Below are 22,154 nucleotides of genomic sequence, written 5' to 3'. Positions count from 1 at the left end.
TAATATTACTACACCTTAAAAGAAAAGGAGTAGGCGAATAAACAATATTTCACAGTAAGTCAACAGGAATTTATCCTGTTAAGGCTCTTTATATTTTAAATACTGAACTTCTGGTGATTTTCAAGTGTCACATTTTACATGAATATGGACATGTAGCTCTGAGAATAAAAATGTAAATTATACACATTAACACTGGGCCTGAAAAATGCTCAAACATCAGTGAAACAACTCTGTAGTTTTCGAATCTATACTTGCTCTGACCTCTCTGTAACTTAAAAAAAACAACACCCCCTCCTCCTCTAGATACATCCTTAACAAGAAGTGCTAAGCCCCGGAGCGAACCTCACAGCCAAAGACCCTCCTCTTTATCTCACCCATGAAATCCAATTCCTGTGGATCTCTGGAAGCGTAACCATGCTTTGTGAGGGTGTGAAACACACTTTTCCAAGGTTGGGTAGCGCTGGGTTTTATATCCGTTCTGCCTCCACAATAGCAGAATCTCACTTATTGTTGTTTTGGAAAATAGAGCCTCAGGGTTTCCATCTCACATTTTTCTACACATAATAAATGTTGCAAACGACCACATGATGAGCAGAAAATGAACGTTACCTCCTTTGTTTGCTATAAATAGTATTCCTGATGGCTAATATAGCAGTCACTAAATGTACTAAAGATTTACCTTGACTCTAAGATATTTATAATTCAACAAACTGTGCAAAGTGTATCATTCCACGAACATTAGCAGAAAACATCAAAAGACATCACACGAAAGAAAAATATGACATCGGTGACCGTGAAATCAAAAAACAAAGTCCAAAGTACAGTTGTACAAAAGTACACCGAAAATCAATAGATTTTTCCGTTATCAATTTAAGAATATTTTACTCCTGCATTGATGTTTGCCAGTTTGAATAAAATGATAAGAAATTATCTATTGCTTCGGGCTTGCGAACTCTTTTCCATTATTTGGATCTCACAAACATAACTTTTGGAAAATGTGCTTATATGCTTTCTTGGGAGAGTCAAATGATAACACTCGAGAGTTGGCTGTCTTCAAATGTGACCCAGGATGCATTGTGTACACACTGCTAAACAAATGAAGCCACAAGCGTCCCAGATCACCTCCGAATGGGGCCTGAGCAGATCGGCTCTCAATGCGTCCCGGGTGACTTCACACTTGGACTTTAGCTCCCCACTTGTGATCCGATCACACCAGAACGGACTGATAATGGCAGGTGGAAACAGGGTGATAGCTTCTCTTAGCATAAAGACTGGAATACACACGGTTAACAGCTGGACATGAATGACCTATGAATGACCATGAATGACCTATGAATGATCTGTGAGTGTACTGAGCAGTTCGAAGGAAAAGGGAAGTGTATGTGGGACTTTGAAACTGAGTTTTGCTGATGAAGTACATCTGTGGTGATGACCAAAACTTTCTAGGAATAAATGTTCTTAGTTATCGTCTCCTGAGATAATAATTGAAGTCCAATTCAAAAAAAACCTCTGGAATAACGATTAAAGATGTCAACCAGTGTGAGTTTCGAAATCTCACCTACATCTGTCATTTAAAGTAAAAAAAAAAAAAAAAAAAAAAAAAGGGTATCAATCACCAATGTTACAACAGCAGGACTGTACATAGCTAAAGTACACAGCAAAACTCCTCCACACTGCAGACTTCCCGTTAGCTATGTCAACTAAAGTACTTCCTGTTTCATGATCTGTCCAAACACACAGTAAAGTATCTAGAGTGAAAAAAAATACAAAGCACCAAACACTCAGCTGGAGCTGTTGTATCTGTTCTGTTTGTGGACGAAAAGAAAAGAAAAGAAAAGATAGAAAAATGCACAAGTTCGGGTGATTAGATTAAGAGGTACAGAGGTGCACTGTCCATGTCGCAAAAAACTCCTTCACCCGAGTAAAACCAGTTTGATTTGGATTAATAATGGTTCTTGAGCAATACTTTCTTCGATACAAAAAGAAAATTACACACTTTTTTTGTTGCAGTTTAGAAGGGGAGAGTGTAACCCAGGTTATTTTCTATGGCTACAATTAACAGATGCAAGCTATTTAACGATTTTCCCTACACGCCTCACCAGCCCTCAGTGGAGTCTATGTATTGGAAATGCTGTGGTTCACTGACATTGATGAGCTTTTATTTTGTGTAAATGTAGCAAAAGTTATATGTTTTAAAACAAAATCGTTGTTACTGAGGATCAATCAAAATTTGGTACCAAATGAAAAGGCATTTATACTGTAGATCAACACTACGAGTGTGAAAATAGCAAATTCTAAAGAAGTGCTCTAACATCACCAGCACTAATTAATAGCCTCCCCTTTCTCCTCATGTAAGGAATAAACAAAGTTAGAGCGGCAGAAGGTTAATCATGCTGGGTCTTAACAGCACCACGGTGTTTTCAGTACAAAGCAGCACAAAGTAATTGGCAACCCTTTCATCCCTGCTCATTAAAGACTATGGGTCCATCTCTAATTGTGTTGACCCCACCATGACCTCTGCTCCAGCCACTCCAACAACAAATCAATGAGGCTTCAAGCTGTTGCATCCCAGCATGCACCACTAGGTAACCCTCCAATCCTCTGCTACCAACAGCATAAAGGAGCCACTGTTCCTGATAATGTGCAAGAGTGAATGTCATTTTGCTCCAGTAGATTATGGAGCTGATCCTGGCTGTCAGTGCAGCAACAGCCGTGGAGAGATTCATGGCCATTTGCTGGAACATGAAAGAGTCTCTGTTTCATTACGGCTTGCTAAAGTGTTGAGAACTGATGACAGAGATTACATTCATATCTTTACCTATCCTGCAGCTTTGCTCATCTCCCCACTCTCCTCTAGCTCCCATTTCGCTCAGCGTCGTTCTTCTTCCTTCAAGCAGCTTATTTGCATGGTATCCATCAGCAGGGAACGAGAGGCTCTTTAGCTAAAGGCATAATGAGGCGGACTGATAGAAGATTCTTCTTCCCTGCCCCCAGCAAGCCTGGACACTCTTTGAAGTTCTCATAAACTGAGTTTTTATAAAAGTTCTTGGGGGAACTTTCATGGTAAACAGGGAGGCGATGTGGTAGACCTGCTCCCTGAGGGAGGAGGAGTGAGATCAGGCTTGTTTACTGGCTCAAGTGTTTAACACTTCCCTGTTTATACTCCAGCCCTCCCCACACACCCAGTTGTGAATGTGAGTTTTCTTTGATGTAAGGAAAGCGAATGACAATTTATGTTAAAACATAATAGAGTTGCAGCTACTTAAAAGAAGCAGTGATGAAATTAGCATTTTCTTATGCAAATGATGGTCTGGCACAATGCATCTCTGAATAAGCACCAGTTAATGCACACATCACAAGCAGCCACAACAGCTACAAATGAGTCTTCTTGTAAATCTACCCGATGACAAAACCTGACGTTCAGTCAAGTCAGTCTTAAAATGTTCCATTTCACCCTTTCCTATGGCTTAGTGAGACAGGAACATGTCTTTCAAAGCAAGGAAACCGAGTGATGCTGCTGTCTGCTGCCAGGCACGGCAGGAACTGTGATTAATTCATCACCCGCAGTCAGGCGAGCACGCCACTGGTATCAGGCAGCCCGCGTATTGACGCCGGCCTCAGCTGTTTTACAGGTCACTAAGTTAATGAGTTTTTGCCTGAAATGTAATAATTAAACTCATCTCCCTCCACCAGCAGCGCGGCCATTTAATGCCAGGCTGAAGGCCAGGCAGATTAGACGGGTTAAACTGTCATCTGCCATACCACCAGACTCCCTCAGTCAGTTAGCCAGCTAAGACGCAGTAAATCAGGAGGAGAAGGCAGTGCACAAAAGGCTGGGTCAGTGTCTGTGTACATTAATATCAAACCATGATGAAAAAAAACCATTAAAAATGTGTATTAAAAAAGAAAACATAATAATTTCACATTCAGTAAGACCATTGCTTCGGAGCTGCATTCCCTGACACCCTATTCTCCTGTGTGCCGCAATGTTACTCACAATCTCCCAGCCTAGTAAAAACACCAAGACAGCAGTCTGCTCATTTAATTACTGGCCCGCTGTGATGTCATTTCATTATTGTGTTGCTTTTATGGCAGTAGCAGTGGGCTAAGATTTTCCTGTCTCAACACAGAGACACTGATGTCATGCCTGCAACACAGATTGAAACACAAGCTGCTCTGTAAAATAGAGCTGCACTTCCACACTCTCTGTTCCTTACATAAAAAACACTAATTGGTCTCAGACTTAACTTTCAATACTAACAGAATATGTTTGTTTTTTTGCTGTCTGCCATTGTCGTGTTTCCTTGCAAAGCCGTCAGCTGTGAAATTAGGGTGAGGTGATCCTGGACTGCATTAAGTGTCCGTTTTCAAACTGTAATCATGCAGCATGCACAGTGTAACGTTTCTAACAGGTATAAGAGGCTGCAGCTCTGATGGGCCAATAATAAAATCACAACTGCTCCCAAACAATTCCTTATCAAAGACCCCCCAAACACACCCACAGAGAGGAGCACTGCTATGAACCATTTAGTAACTCAGACACTGAATCCCAGAAACTTCATGGATGCTGAGTATAAAAAGCAGATTTCCTTGCAGAAATCAGTCGAGAAAAGATGTGAATAAGGTTCCAGTCTCAATCAGTCATGTGTTCACTTGGTGCTTCAATGAAGTGCCTTTGAACAGTTAGCAAACAGAAAACAAACTACACAGTCACTCAATTTTAGCTCTGAATTGAAAAAAGTGATTCAAACAGGCAAAGTGATATTCACCTCTATTTTGAATTCACAACAGCTCAGATGTTCACCTCTGACTGGCATCTTTAAAAGCCATTGCGATTAAATACAACTATAAATATCAAAATAAACATGATTTCTCTGAACTTGAAATAATTAGAGGTGGTGTACATACCACAAATCAATAAGGTTGTTACATTATCTGGGAGAAAAATTATAAACAAGAATACAAAGTGGGAGAAAACACTTCCTGAAGTGTTGGACCCTCCCACTTCACAAGTCTATTTCTTCCATGAAGGCGCTCTTGATTGTTTATTGTTTCAACAGGAAATAGATTCATTCAGCTTCAGTTGTGCTCCACATTTTCACCCCCCCCCCCCCCCCCCCGCAACATCTTGACAGCGACGCTAAAGCTGATAACGAACAGTGTGTTGTGAGGAGAATCTGACTGTAAAGTGATCTCCTGTTAGTACATTCACACAACATGCATATACAACACTTTCACGACTCAGTGCAGATGAGTTTGCAGAGCCACATAACTCCCTCACTGAGAAGTATCTGTAGCCTCAGCCCAATCTTTTGATCTACTAAATGATATTATAATGAATTCTTTAACATTTTTGTTTGTTCCTGCTCTCATTGAAATTCTGTGCTTTCAGCAAAGTAATAAAATCCTTTTAATGTTATGAAGCAATGGTAAGTAGATCTGAGGCCTCCATCCTGAGGGTCCTCCAGGCGATCTCCATCGCCCACACCGAACTCCCCTCACACACACACACAAACACACACACACACACACACACGTTTCAACATTACCATTTCTCTCTCTCTTTAAGATTACTGGGTAAACAGTGGACCCTTTTTTAAGTTGGTGTATATACAGGACATGTAGAGTTCAGCTGGAGCCTTCATATACGCCCTTACACTCGCCTTCACCTCGTATCAACCTCACTCAGGTCGTGTATTCAGAGGTAAAATAAATTCTGCTTGCGATTGGCACTTCACACAGAAAGCGAGCCGAACGACCTCTTCATGTCAGTATTACAGGTGTGAGTGACATATGAAGATGAATAACCGACACAAGCTCAAAGCTTTGACAGATTTTAAATGTCAGAACTTTTTTATGGTGAGCCTAAAGAGAGCTTGACATGAAAGACAGCCATGTCTCCTGATCAATAGAGGTAAGGCGGGGGTACTTTGAACACTCGTCTATAGGGCTGGGCACGAGGGTTGACATGAAGGAAAATGAGTGTTCAAATCACACTAAGCATATAGATGGACAGGGTGGTAGTTTGACAAGTGATACTGATAACTAGCTATTGTTATGAAATCTATTATATTATGTATCATATTATAATAGCAGTTGTTTAGTGTTTGAGCTCAGGTCTGCACTCTCTTTAATCAGAATGAAGCCTTATTCTTATATTAGCTAAAGAAGTCATTTTAGCTGCTAGTAAATGCAGACAACACAACATTTTGAACTTCTTTTTCTTCATGAAATTGCAGTATTGGTAAGCAGAAAATGTAAAGCAGTTTACCTGAACCACTACCCTCACTGTGTCATGAATACATATTTCCTTTCCCTCCTCACATTAAAAGCATCTGCCAGTGGAAAGCTTTAGGTTTGAAGCAGCAACAGCAGAGAAGCCGTGTCAAACTGGTCAATAAGTCTTAAATCATCTAAATGTAAAAAAAAAAGGCACCATGAAAAAAAATAATTCCAAACTACAGACAGTCACAAAGAAAACTACAAACTACAGCAGCACGGCTTGGCAAACATCGCTGCTGTGAGGCTACAGTGGAAACGCATGTCATCGAGGTTCAGCTCAACACGCTGCAGCACGACACGGCACAGTTCAGCTGAGCCGAGCCAACCCAGGGTAGTGGAAAAGTCACACAGAGTGTGTGGAAGTATAAACCTCAGCTCAGCGTGGAGTGAGAGCGTCTTCATGTAGAGCCAGCGTTAATGAAGTGTTGGCACCATTCAGGAGAGTGTCAGGCCCAAACCGCTCCCTGGTCTGGACCCTGTCCCTGCAAATCAACACTGAGTTTAATTAAGCCAAGCCACACTGCCATTGACCCAACATTACTGTTTGAATTGGCAGAGCTGAGGGAAACCTATTTACTGTGAGCAACAAAGGCAGATTTATGTGACTGCAGGAAAGTAGATTGCAAGGCTAATATTTAGAAATTGTTTTATTTGATTTCTGTATTTATTGAGTCTAATTTCTGAGCTCCTCTGAAGCATATTTAGCATCAAACATGCGGGTGTGTGGCCCAGCGGTCAGACGGCAGGCAGCCAGAGGTTTGGCTGGTTCGGAGGGAACTGGCTCAGGCCTGATTACCAGGGTGACCCGCAGGAAGAGTTCTCAAGTTCAGTAGATTAGGACCTCCTCCAGAAACCACAGCAAGGGGAGGAGAGGAGAGGAGAGGAGAGGAGAGGAGAGGAGAGGAGAGGAGAGGAGAGGAGAGGAGAGGAGAGGAGTCCTGCTTGAAAGTATTGCTCAACACAATAAAAAAAAATTTCAATATTACTTCCATATAACGATACACATAAAACATATTTTATATTTCCCCTGACCCCTCAATATTGTCTGCAAGTAATTTGAATCATGAGAACCAGCGTTGCATAAGATAACATTTCATCATATCAAAACAGAAATACATGGTTGTAATTATCAGTTACAGCCAAACCATGTAAGAGAGAAGATTTGATGGAGCTGTCCTCCCAAGAAGAAGAAACAACATCCGCTGCCTCAAAACAACATGCTGTATGTTTACGTTTTCAAGTGACAGATCTCCTGGGTCGCTGTAGTAATTATGACAAGAAGCAATTTGGGAAGCCAGATGATGGTATCATACAGCAATAAAGTCAGCGTAGGGATCAGTGTTATTACTGGAGGCCACTGTCTATTCCCTGTTTCAAACCAACAGTCAAAGTTTGTTTTTGTTTGTTTTTAAGCCTAATTACAATCATTTCTGAAACTGTACCACCTGTTGATAATTGTAATCATGACAAACCCTAAATAACTTAATGCAACCCATGATATTTCTTTAAACCAAATCATCTCATTTTGGAGGCGAAACAAATCTTTAACTATAGCAACGTCAATTATTATTATTTATTTCTTAAAAGTGATTTATAACTGTTTTGGAAGAAAAATATGGTCCTGTGCTGCCGATAAGGGCTTCAGATCAGAAGACGCTCTGCATGTCTGTTTCTGTCCGTCTTTCTGTGTTGACTCAGTTGACTGCCGACCTTTCCAGGGTGTTCCCAGCAACATCTGCAAATATCAAAACAACACTACGGGCTATTTTCTATCAAGCGTACGTTCTAAAGCAAAAATGCATTCAGAGCGTGTCCACATCCACTTTTTCTAGTTTAAAGGTGGATCATTGCTTTCATTAAAAAAAACAGTATGACGCATGATTCAGACAGGTGGCACTTTTTCTCTCTTTCCTTTCTAAGTGTGTTCTGGTCAGATTTGCCAATAATATTATTATAATATATAATTAGCAGAAAAGAAGTTCTCAGCAGAGGACACAGATCTGCTCGTTCACATATTGAGTAGATTGTTGGTCATTATGAGTCGTTCACACTGTAATCATTTGATTTTGAGTGTTTTGTGTGTCTGTGTGCTGCTGCATGTCCCTTTGTGTGTAACAAGCAGAGCGTTGTTGTAAACCCAAGACAGCTGCGCTCCAACAATGAGCACGCAGGTACTCAAATGGACGCAAGCGCATTTCGTTTTTTAAACAGCGAGGGCCAGAAAATGAAATTCATTGTTCTGAAACTAGCAAAGACACTTCCATTGCGTTTGGCGTTGCTTTGTACCGCGTTCAGATAGAACCTACAACCATGAGCAGTCTTTCGGCACAGCCGTGTTTTAACCTCAACATCTGCATGGCATCACGCTCGCAGTGAAAATGCTACCAAGCTCAGATTCAGCATTATGTTTCCCACAAACACGATCTTCGTTCACCATATTGGTGTGCTAACATGTGCTAAGTAGCATTGAACACAGAGTAAAGCCGACTCTGATGGGAGAGCCACTGGCTTTGCAGGATGGTCGTAAACCAAAGTTTTGGACAAATAACTGATGATGGTGCCACATCAGATCAGAATTCATCCTGAGGAAAGCCATGAAGGACTTTATCAGATGTCATAGCAAATCATTCAGGAGTTGTTGAAATATTTCAGCCGGGACCAAAGCGGTGGACTGACAGACCAACACTGGGAAGGTCTCAGATATTACCTTGATATGTTTGGTACAACGACTGGAAAGTGACGAACACCTCTTCGATCCCAAACTTGGATTAAAGATACAGAAGAGACGTTACAGATGGAGGTTCTTCCACTTAGATTCTGAAAGAGAAGAAAGGTTAACAGAGTGTCAGTTTCCTCAGTTATTACTGGCTTTGACCAAGTCAAATCGTAAAAGTGCCACAAATTTGTATTTTTATTGAATTCAAGTTTTGTCTTCAGCTGAAAAAGATGTTCGTTTTCTCCTTTGGTTAATAAATGCTAAAAGTGAGCTTCTCCCATTTAGAACAGCCTCCTTTTCTCCTCAAATATGTCATAATGCTCACAGACATAAGCACTCAACTGTTTGTGTGAAACCCATCTGTAATGAATGAAGCCATTCTTTGATGAAACCATCACCGAGAACAATTTTTCCAAAACAGATATGCTCTCTGTATAATCACATCACTGATAAAAGAGGGATGGTCAATGCAGAGTGGAAATAAAATGAGTTTGTTTCCACAATCACATCAGCCTGGATGTTAGCATCAGCACAGACAGGTAACAAGCTCCCTAGAGGCAGCTACAACCTCCCATCTTCTCTGCACTGCACACAGCATGCTTTAGGTTGAGCTAGTCTTCATCACAGCCAACCAAAGTGGATGAGAAATGCATTAAGTCCACACTGCAGCAAACTGCGTGAGCGTGGGTCCTCTAAAGCAGGCCATGTAATTGACTAGAAGAAAAGCTTAAGTCACTCAGTCAGTCACGGAGACTAGAAATAGCCTCTCAATAAAAAACACACACACACACACACACACACACACACACACACACACACACACACACGTACAGTGCAGCCTCTATTTCTTCAGTGTGTGGTGCAAAGAGAAGTCTATCCTTCAGAAGTGTTGCTATTTCTGTTTACCACAAGGCGGCAAATATTCTATCATTGGAGAGACGAGGAGGGAAAGGAAATACCACTGGAGAGCACGTGGACTCCGTACAGCCACACAAAGGAACCCGACTGACAAGTGATTAAAGGCTGTCATGTTATTGGTAACACATTTATTTGGAAAATATCCACTTGTCGTGTTATATAAATGAGTGAAAAAGTGAAATTTTCTCATATCTTCTGAGAAGCACCATCATTTCCTACTTTTTTATTACAAACTGATTCAGCACTCACCCAACCGATGGCCAAGTCATCAAGACTTTAACATTTACTGTTCTAAATCTGGTACACCACTTTTCATTTATTTGTTCTTATGATCAGGTAAAATAGTAACAGTGGCTTTAGATGTATTAGCTTTACAAAAGACTAAATCTTTATTACAGTTCTCAATAAATTATTTTTTTCCAAATAAATTATGGTTTAAAAAGTTCATTTGACTTCTTGAAACCATCGTCTTTTATTTTGTCATCTGCAGGTCAAAGGTGTCACAGTGACGTCGGTTGGTTGGTGTTGTGGCTCACTGCTTTTCTCGGGGTCAATGGAAGTAAAGTTAGTTCAAAGCAGAACCGTGAGCTGCGAGCATCGCACATATTCTACTGATTGTCTAATGAACACTGCTTTCTTCACCAAACGGCACATTTCATTTCTCTAAAAATACATCACAGACTTTAACCTCATTTTTACATTTTTAAACAGAGATGCATCCATCTCTGGATGGATCCGGTAAACAAGACGCAGGTAAATCCTCATTGGCAAGTCGTTTCATTAATTTAAAGAAAAAAGTAGTTTAAACATAAAGTAGAGCTTGCAGTATTTTCTTTAGGCAGGTACTACAAATGTAAAATCTGCAGCTGCATTTTAAGCGTCATTTAGATAAATGACCATTGTAATAAAATTCATAACTTCACATTGCAGTAGTTGTAGTATCTGCAACCCTCACATCATTCTCTTGAAACAATATCAAGCATTAAGCCAACTCTTTTGGAGGCTGCCCTGTTTCATTTTGGCAAATGGAATGAAAGTGTCTATTAATGTCTGATTTAAATATTTTCTACTCTGATTTCCACATGTTTACAATCTTGATAATGGATTTTACAAGCAAGCTTCATAATTCCCTGCATGTTTGAACTGGAACAATGATCGAGGTCCCTTCGTGTGACAATCTTCTCTACATGTCTGACACAACTGTCGAGGGAGATTTTATTCCTTCAAATGTAAACACTGGAAAACATACATCTTAATCGGATTTACAGAAATCAGAATATTGTGTGCATGTAACCATAATGCAATGCAATTGTGCAATGAACAAAAATCCTCAATACAATCCATTTTAACATCTGATGTCTTGATATAATACAGTTCCTCCCACAATGGTCCTAATCTGACCAAGAATTTGAGTTAAAGCATTTTCAAAATTGAAAAGACACAACCTGTTTTCCTTTTAGTCCAGGATTATAGCCAGAAATGTATCCAGATAACTTGTGTCACAAATTTTTCCGCCCTCTATGGGGCAGCAGAAACAAGCTGAAAGAACAATGACAACTAATTATTAAAAGTTAATCTGACAAACATTTTTGCAAACAGTTGCTTATTCACACATCCAGCAGGTACAAAGGGAAATTACTGCTCATTTGGAGTCTTGTATCCGACAACCTGATGAATTAAAAGTTTTTACCTTTATTTTTGGTCTCCACCAACACCTGAGAGAAATATTTGCTCCTTCAGCTGTTAAATCTCCACTGTGGTCACCAGCGGCCGTTAGGTGTGTAGCAGGTGGTGTATTGCTATCGTGGTATTATCAGACCCAAATTCACTCAGCAAAAATATCATCACACTCCTCTGAGGATTGTTTCCAGTATTTGCATCCGAATGGGCTTAAACCTCAGGTTCATTTTGAAACTACTGGAGCAGCCTTTAGCCAATGGGCATTGACCACCTTATGATGTGGACTGAAACTCAGCTAGCTGTAAACAACAGAGACCCTCCTCCTGCGTGAGCGGAGTGCACCGCCGTGTCACTAAAGGACCGTTGCGTACTTTTTTAAGGCGTTGTTCCTGCTCTGACTCGCAAGCGTTGCTACAACTCTTTGCATCGCCTCATCGTGCTCTACCACCGACACTTTTGTTGACTGAGCGAACCTTCATGCAAACAGGGTTTCCAGACTACAACCACAGAAAAGACTGAAGCTGTGAGCAGTAGGCCGGCGGAGCTGGACGAGTGTTCAATGAGTTTTGAGAGTTCTTTTTCTAGAAGACAATTTGTTTCCTGCAGCTGAAAGCTACGGTGATGAAGGCTGAGAGACTGAAACAAAACAGCTGAGGTCCTGATGATAAAACACTTCAAAGAGTCCACAGCCACACTTAGTGGCTCTGTGAGGCCGGCACAGAAACACTTTGAGCTACTTGGTGAAGACAGTGCGCGTTAATGCTCACAATGTTGAGTTCAGAATCAGAGCCTGGCAGAGAAATGAAAATATCAATAGAATATGTGTTTTACAGGCAACAACAAAGGCACATCTTGTAAGTTCTGACTCTGGCTGTGTTATTGGCTCTTTGTAGAAAGTCTGTGCTCTTAACGGCACTCATATGATAACTGAACTACGAGCTAACAAAAGAAAGACATCAACATGTTACACTGTATTGCGACACAATTTAAATACAGTATATCTGCTCCAGACGAGTATTCAAGGTATCTAAGCTGGGTAAGAGTGAAGATGGGAGAGTTCTTTCATCCCATATGCTCCCTGTGGTCTCGGCAGTCTGACAGGGTGATAGTGTAACCGTGACCTGATTATCTGTCCCCTGAAGCCTGTAATCACTAAGGCCAGCAGACAGGCACTGGGTCCGCTGACAGGGAGGATAATTGAAGCTGATGGTACATGTTGCTAGCCCCGCTAATGAAATATGAAAACACAGAGCAGGCGGGGGGGGGGGGGGGGCAGCAGGGAGGAGGAGGAAGGCCTGAATCACAGAGCCAATATGTTCTCTTCACTTTACCTGACAGTCAGACGGGTAAAATACGAGTTGACTGATCTGTAGATTAGACTCTCTTACAATCCAACGCGATACGTTTTCCACAAACATTTATACCATGTCTCACGTTGAGGGAGGGATTAAGTTTTGTTGTTTTGATGCGGCTGATGTGCCGAATGAAAAAGCGTCAAACTCATCGACTTTCAGGGGGAAGCCCTAAAGGAAACTTTATATAATGTTAAAACATTACAATTCTTAAGTAACAGTAGTGCTGTTGACATCTGACAAATTTTATATTATATAAAGTTAGGGTATTTTAGTTTATCATTGTTTGTTGTTGGTCGATTATTACTTCCATAATTAGTAGTATTATCGTTCTTGTTGTTGTTCTGTCTGGTGTTTGATGACCGTGAAGCAGCCAATAACATTACACTTTACAGTTTCTATGATCCTTTTTTTTATATAATAAAAAATGCTAATGCGCAGCATAGTTCCCCTCCTGGCTGTACAGTTACAGTGTAAACTATTAAAAAAAATGAATCCTGCTTCAGTGACGTCGTCCATAACATCCTGGAGATACTTTGAAAACGTGGACTTGGGTTTACCGGTTATCTGAGGCCTCACTAACGAACACAATACAGCTGAAACATAACATTTTGAATTAAAAGAAGCTAGAGGACATTTTCCAATCTGCTGTTTCATTCTAAACTATCTGTGGAGGTCAGCTGATCACATTAGACCATCGTCATGCTGCCTTTTAATACAACTTCCTGACAGATGATCTGTGAGAGTCTGGGTAAAACCAAGCATTAATATTAGTACTGTAACTTCGCCCTGCCCATGAGCTGCTTAGAGCTTATCGATGCTTCATCTAAATGAGATGCCTTGATGAGCTGGCTTCTTTATTAATTAACACACTGAAAAAGCAACCACATAAAACAGTTTTATTTAACACTGAGCTTCATCATTATCTCTTTTCTTGCAGACTTTATTTTCGGTTATACGATTTATCTGCACTGAAAAGGGCCAATTTGGAACAAATGTGAGAGTCTTGAACACACAGAGTTATAATGTCTCCTGATTAATGTGAAGAAATTAATAAATATTTTTACTCCGTCGGCCATTTACCGCTGATAAATCGCCCAGACCAATCACTATTAAGAGCGCTGGGTGCGGCACTGGCATTCAGGCTGACTGTTAATTTTGTTCCTGGTGGTCACTCAAAGTACTGAAACAGAGCAAATGCTCTGCGGCCCAAAAAGCATTTTCTCCATAGATCATCACTACAAGTAGAAATAAACTTTGGGCAGGACACCACAAACTGTAAGTGAATTTTGTTTATAGTCTTTATGTTATGAATTTTTAATCCATATTCATATTTGAAAAACTTTCAATTTTGCTATTGGAAAAGTTTTATTTGGAGTTTTGTTTGTATCCCAATGTAAAGTCTATCAGAAGAGACAAAAACATGTGGGTATAGGGCTACTGGGGGAAACTCGAATGCTTACATATTGTTGGCTGGAAGCAAACCGACAAGCTGGAAAACTTTTTGGCTTGTCAGCACCTGACAGTCCTGCTTTGTGTCAAAAGTCTTGTCTGTGGGAACGCAGGGGGAATTCTGTGCAAAAAAGTTACGAGCTGCAATGATTATTTAAATAATCAGGTAGGTGATCAAAAGAAAATGAAATGGCAATTAAGAAAATGTTAAACATTTACTGGTTTAAACCCCTCAAGTGTGAGAATTTGGTGCTTTTCTTGTTTTTACATTAAAATGTAATATTTTGGGGGTTTTGACCGCTGGTCGGAAATTTTTTTAGATTTGAGGACATTTACTCAGATGTCATAATGGGTGTTTTTCACGATTTTCTGCTGTTTTATTGACCAAATGACGAATCAATTTATGGTGAAATCATTTGACAGACTAACTGATAATAGAAACAATCATTAGTTGCAAACCAAAAAATATCACTCACTTATATTGGCATTAGTGGAACAGTAACAGAATATATTTTTACTAAATTTAGTCACTTACATTGGAATCACTTTAGGAGGGAATATCAGGGAGGGAATATCAGGGAGGGAATATCAGGGAGAGAATATCAAGGAGGGAATATCAGGGAGGGAATATCAGGGAGGTAATATCAGGGAGGGAATATCAGGGAGGGAATATCAGGGAGAGAATATCAAGGAGGGAATATCAGGGAGGGAATATCAGGGAGGGAATATCAAGGAGGGAATATCAGGGAGGGAATATCAAGGAGGGAATATCAGGGAGGGAATATCAGGGAGGGAATATCAGGGAGGGAATATCAAGGAGGGAATATCAGGGAGGGAATATCAGGGAGGGAATATCAGGGAGGTAATATCAATGAGGTAATATTAATGAGGTAATATCAGGGAGGGAATATCAATGAGGTAATATCAGGGAGGGAATATCAGGGAGGTAATATCAATGAGGGAATATCAGGGAGGGAATATCAAGGAGGGAATATCAGGGAGGTAATATCAGGGAGGGAATATCAGGGAGGTAATATCAATGAGGTAATATTAATGAGGTAATATCAGGGAGGGAATATCAATGAGGTAATATCAGGGAGGGAATATCAAGGAGGTAATATCAATGAGGTAATATTAATGAGGTAATATCAGGGAGGGAATATCAGGGAGGGAATATCAATGAGGTAATATTAATGAGGTAATATCAATGAGGTAATATTAATGAGGTAATATCAGGGAGGGAATATTAGGGAGGGAATATCAAGGAGGTAATATCAATGAGGTAATATTAATGAGGTAATATCAGGGAGGGAATATCAGGGAGGGAATATCAATGAGGTAATATTAATGAGGTAATATCAGGGAGGGAATATCAGGGAGGGAATATCAGGGAGGGAATATCAAGGAGGGAATATCAGGGAGGGAATATCAATGAGGTAATATTAATGAGGTAATATCAGGGAGGGAATATCAGGGAGGTAATATCAAGGAGGGAATATCAGGGAGGGAATATCAAGGAGGGAATATCAGGGAGGGAATATCAAGGAGGGAATATCAGGGAGGGAATATCAGGGAGGGAATATCAGGGAGGTAATATCAATGAGGTAATATTAATGAGGGAATATCAGGGAGGGAATATCAATGAGGTAATATCAGGGAGGGAATATCAAGGAGGTAATATCAATGAGGTAATATTAATGAGGTAATATCAGGGAGGGAATATCAGGGAGGGAATATCAATGAGGTAATATTAATGAGGTAATATCAATGAGGTAATATTAATGAGGTAATATCAGGGAGGGAATATTAGGGAGGGAATATCAAGGAGGTAATATCAATGAGGTAATATTAATGAGGTAATATCAGGGAGGGAATATCAGGGAGGGAATATCAATGAGGTAATATTAATGAGGTAATATCAGGGAGGGAATATCAGGGAGGTAATATCAGGGAGGGGATATCAATGAGGTAATATTAATGAGGTAATATCAGGGAGGGAATATCAGGGAGGGAATATCAGGGAGGGAATATCAAGGAGGTAATATTAATGAGGTAATATTAATGAGGTAATATTAATGAGGTAATATCAGGGAGGTAATATCAAGGAGGTAATATTAATGAGGTAATATTAATGAGGTAATATCAAGGAGGGTAGTAAAGTACTGTATCAGATTTCAACCCTACCACTTAAAAAATGACCTTGACCGAGCAACTACTGCTATTACATAGTGAACTGTGGCTCCTATCAATCCCCCACAGACTCCCTTACGCTCTCTTTGACATTGAAGGCACAGAGACGATACACATTTTGAGAAAAGGCGTAATGTTTGTGGTGTTTCTCACACTTCTAATATTGCTTCAATCAGTGACTTCCTGCAGGATCTCCCAGGGGCACATACAGCTGGCTTTCTGAGAGCAATGTTATCTTATACTCTCATTTACAGCATCTGCAGGAACTAGTTTTGGTAATCCAATAAGATCCTTTTAAAGACAGTTAACTCAGTACGTCTTACCTCCTATAGGGTCACTACAGGGGAACTGTCATATTCCTACAGGGACTGCGCCTCTAATTTGTACATTACTTTATGCTTTTAGTTTCTGGTGCTCCAACAACACCCACAGCGACCGCTGTCCTTTGTAAAAAAGGATACACGTTATGATACAAGTTATGAAAACAATACAGTGTATTTTTTAAACAGGCACTTCCGTTATATTTTATATATAAGTGACGCTTAGGGGCAACAACCAGCTAAATATTTGTACAGAGCGCAGTTAGCTCATCAAAGTTTTATAAAGCTCTCCATCAGAAGACCTCGGCTTACCACAACATGTACAGTATACAAAGCACACAACTCCAACACAGACACATTACCGTCGTTAAACTGTCACTAAAAACACACCGTTTCAGCTGCGCACAGTGTTTTGCTGTCACTATTTACGTGTGTTTATAAAACACATTCAAAGCAGAACATCGCACCGCTGGATGAAGAGCAGCGGCTCCTCTCCAGCTGCGCCTCCACAGCCCAGAAGAAAAGCCACTAAACGCACTTCCACGCAGAAAGACAGACGTGTTTGCTCCACTTACCCCGCTGCCCTCCCGCTGCTGCTATAAATACGGGCTTTTTTTTTTTTTCTTTTTTTTTTGGATCAAAGTGTCTCCGGCAGAAAGACACAAACTGGTCCGCGTCCGCTATATTTAGGAAACTGACAAACTCCGAGCGGCGAGAGCTTTGGCTCCTCCCACCGGAGCGTGCGCGCGCGTTAGGATCATAACCGTGGACCGTCCCGCGCACAGCGACGACTGTACCGAGAGAGCAACGTGCGCTTTTGTGTGTGTACAGTGTTTCAGACAGAGTGTATGTGACTCTATCTGTATGTTTTAGATGTGACTCTGTGAGTAAACTCTGATACGTGTTGTTACGTGTTGTGCCCGTGAGTACTGACAGGAATATTTAACCGAGCACGCACGTCTTTAGTGGGACAAAACCTGAGCAGCAGTGAGAACATGCAAACTGTTCACAGCAGCCTGCAGGGTTTGAACTCAGGACCAGATTTCTGGGAGGTAACGGCGCCTGTGGGGCAAACACTGAGCAGCAGTCCCATTAAAATTGGAGCTGGTGGCGTATTGTGGATTACTGAAGGCGCCTGTCAGGCACAGGCCTAGGGGCCAGATGAGTCAGGGCCCCCCCCTGAGCTTCACTTGCAAAATTTCACTGAAAAAGACATCACTGACTACGAAAGACATAAAAGTTCCAAAAAGAGACTACACCATCTTAAAAAAAAAAAGACACAAAACAAGCACAAAAAGATGCAAAATGACTACAATTAATACAACCATAAATGGAAACAAAATGACCACGAAAGAGGCAAAATAACCTCAGAACAGCCAAACAAATCAAAAAGAAATGCAATAAAACTGCATAAAGGCACAAAATGAATACAAAAAGAGGAAAATCTATTACACAGAGGTACAAAAGACATGAATCAACCACAAAGACGCAGAGCCAACAAAGACACATTAAATGACTGCATAAAGACACAATCTGAGCACAAAGAGACAAAAAGGATCATTTAGATTTGGGTGTCTTTGGTGGGTTGTGGATCCCAGAGACTGCTATCGCATCTGTCCATGGGTGTATGATATAATAACAGTCCTATTTTAAACCTGGAATGCGATTAAATTAAACCAGGGATTGTTATATCAAAAATAGTAAAGAGCAGACTTTTTAGAAACCAGCATAGCATGTGAGTCGCCTTGGTCCCAAACACGGGCCCAGTATAATAACTCATCCATTGATATCTTATTTAGCCTTGGCCTAAGGCAAGGGAAAGTAAGCTTGTGACTGTGAGGTCACTGGTTCAGATGCATAAGGCAGCTGAGAAGATCTGCTCAGAGCAGATTCCTCACCAACACTGCTGATGAAGCTTTGGACACCTCACTGAAATCCCGACTGTTCCAGTGGAGCTGCCTGGAGATCACATGTATTAAACATGTTTAAGAGAATATCATTAGCATGAAAGGTTTTCATTACTGAAAAATTTACAAAAAAAATCACTTGAACGGCAAAACAGATCTGACAAGCAGAAGGATAAACACAGTAAACATGAATGTTTAAACCAGAAGGGCACTCCGAGAGTGTAGACCTCCACCAAGGCCAGTCGTCTACTTTTCCATGATACAAAAACCCAACTATTGCAACTACTACTGCAACTATTATATATTGTATGCCAGGACTTATTTACCAATGATGTCAAAAAACATTTGTGTCCAGATGAAACCTCAAATCTCAGCTGGTGTACTGCTATGCTTCTCCCCGATGAAACTACTGACCTCGAGCGCTCCATAACGACTGCTTGCTTTATTAAGTTTGAATAAATACATATGTATCCCAGAGGATTACTAAATATGAATTGTATGGGGTCATCATATTTCTTGACTTGCCTTTGTTTTGTCAGTATTTAGCCATTCTACTATCTGCTGGATTTTTTTTTAATTCAAGTCAATTCAGTTTGATGTCTGTAGTACCAAATCACATGAGTTATCTCAGGGTGTTTTACACAGCAAGGTCGAGACCTTACAATATTATAACGAGAAACCCAACAACTTGAGTTTCTGTACAGAGATTTGTGTTGGTGAGCTGTAACTTTAAGTCTTAGTTAAAGTCAAAATAATTCTTGGATCTGCTCCAGAGTTTTATGGGTTCTTCATTGGTCCACTAAGTTTTATGAAAAGAAGACTAGTAGGTTTACTGCCGCCAAACTGAGGAACAGACAAACAAACAAACTGAAAACAAAACTATCCTGTCTGTTGTTACAGAGGTCAGAGGTCAAGTTCATCTGCAATAAACCACCAGAAAATGGACAGGAAGTTGTGTTTAAGGACACAAAAAGAGGGCTTGTGTGTGTGTTGGTTGAGCTGCCACCATGTTATCTATTTTCTTTTCCTTTTGTAATTTGCAATCCAACCTTCAGTTTATTCTGTAATGGTGTATTTCCTCCTGAGGAAGTACAGCAGTTCTCCCTTCACCTCCAGTCATGTTTTTGTCAGTGCTGAACTGACTCTTACAGAGGCAGCAAAGAGGAGTTTGTGACTATTTGAATCTGACATGAGATTGAATTCCGTCATACAAACCCATCAGTGGTTCAGTAAAAGAGCATTACACAAGCATTACACAAGATTAGATAAGTTAGAGATGAGGTAGGAGAGCCTGCTGACTGCAGATGAGGTGGTGCATTATTTATACATAACCAGAGGGCTGCTGTTTACAATGAGGTATTGAAAAATTCAGTCAGGCTTTTCATTAGGTGGAAACAAAAATGTTGATTCTTGCTGGAGGTTTTTAAAATCTCACTCTGCCCACTCTGCCTCTCGGATTAAGAGACTTATTGTACTAGTGTCTCACAGAGCTCATGGTTGATCAACTTGCCCTTATAGTTTTCCAGCTGTTATTGAATGAATTTTGGGATGTTCTGTCGGAAGTAAATAAAATAAACAAACAAAACAAAAACTAGGGCTTAAGTGATTAAAAAAAGTTTTCTACAAGAATTTACAAAAAGGGAAATCACATTTACCTTGAGATAAAGTCAGACATCTTTTTGAAGAAAAAAGATGCCCAACCCCTCATTTCTTTTAAAATGTGTTGTTTCCTCTGTAACTTTGGCACACCAACATATTCACACCTACTGTTCATACTGAACACATCAGTCTCCCTGTGGTTATAATTCATTGTGATATGTATACATGTTGGTGATGAAATAAACTTATATGTGCAAAATATAACAAATGAAAATTCAGTGATGTAAAAAGCCCCCAAAAAGTATGTTTTTTAAATCCTTGGGTAAAATAAAAAATGACCTCTGAGAGTTTCTTAGAGAGCGTATATTTGTGTCCTCGGAGGATCAGTCGCAGTAAAAATGAAACCTTTCAGCCCTCTTAAGGAAGAGAAGAAAGGCTGTAGTGCCATCATGTGTCCTTGAGCCACATGGCAGCTGAAATACTGACTGTTCTTACACATTGAAGTATACGGGATACTCAAAAAGCAGAATATAAAGGCTACAGTGGTGTTTCGGTTCTGGTGTGTTTGGTGGTTAAGTGAAGTTTTCTTCCACAGCAGCATCAGCTGCATTCTGTTCTGGATTAATTGGGTCACTATGGATACACGGGGACTCGTATCATTTCCAGTTTGGTTTGATGAAGATGCAACATGTTCTGAGATGTAGAAAATACTCCTGTCTGACAGGGAAAAGAAACTGCAAATGCGCATCTTATCACAATGAAGTCACCTTCGTATAGATAAATGATTTATTTAGACAAATAACTTCATATTACATTATTACAACTAACATATAAATGTCGTATGCAGCTCAGTAAGGCAAACTGGTCCCTTTCCAAACATGAAATTCACAGCATGTATGCCTGAAATCAAAGCATGTGTAGGTTTAAACATGCTGGCTGTGATAGTTTGAATTCATAATAACAGAAATAAATCAGTTCTGTATCACACTGCTGTCCAATCTGTCTCATGCTGTAGCTGATTATGTAAAACTATTTACTATGTCATCTTATACACCCTAAAAAAAATGATTAGAGTTCATGTTAACTGTCACATTATTAATAGTCTATTCATAAAAGTTTTCCTGTTTGATTTATTTATCTACAGTACCAGGACCGTCTGTGAACATTTTAACATCTTCAGACAGACATTCATGTGATTCTTCTAAACTTCACTCACATGCACCCATTGCACATTAGTGATGCAGTTATGTTTTATCCACTATTTATTCATATTTAAAATATGATTTGGGAACAGAAGACATTTGATGAGTACTATCCCTGTACGATTTTAACATTATCAATGTTGTTGATCATCAGTGAATGTCTGTGACTCCAGCATCTGTTTCTTTTGTACTGAGGGTCAGACAATATCAATATCTTACTTTGATGACGAATGGAAAACCGGGTTTCTATTGTAAATCTGTTGTTTAAGATTTGTACCCACGTAATCCACAGTGCACAATTAGGCCTGCATTAAAATTAGTTAAGGTGGGTTATAAATCTGAGTAGCACTTAATAATCTTTTTGACAATATTCGGAAGATGCTTCTGTGGATTTGTTCTGTCAGGACAAAAAATGACAGCTTTATTTAAGCCTATTTTTGCAGCAGTTTTAATTCATTAAACCTTAATTTATGTGACATCTATTATTTTTATTTTTACTCCAGCTTGTGACTTTATTTCTTAACCAAACAGTTGAA

At 40.0% G+C, this 22,154-nt stretch overlaps 1 protein-coding gene across 2 annotated transcripts in view; it reads right to left on the bottom strand.

Moving 5' to 3' along the window:
- LOC138213321 (myocyte-specific enhancer factor 2A-like) overlaps positions 1-17,611 on the bottom strand; it is a 46,482-nt gene extending 28,871 nt beyond the window's left edge. For both annotated transcript variants that reach the window (XM_069174348.1, XM_069174349.1), the window contains exons 1-2: positions 17,486-17,611; positions 8,990-9,099 (exon numbers count right to left, since the gene is read on the bottom strand). The gene's annotated coding sequence lies outside the window, so the exon portion shown is untranslated. The remainder of the gene's footprint in view (positions 1-8,989; positions 9,100-17,485) is intronic.
- Between the last annotated feature and the right edge of the window lie 4,543 nt (positions 17,612-22,154).

The sequence above is a fragment of the Embiotoca jacksoni genome, unplaced genomic scaffold (assembly GCF_022577435.1).
Source record: "Embiotoca jacksoni isolate LCO1_2020_lvr unplaced genomic scaffold, fEmbJac1.0.p SCAF_6, whole genome shotgun sequence".
NCBI lineage: Eukaryota > Metazoa > Chordata > Actinopteri > Embiotocidae > Embiotoca > Embiotoca jacksoni.
Note: the sequence above shows the minus strand (reverse complement) of the source record. Positions and strands in the feature narration are given on the sequence as shown.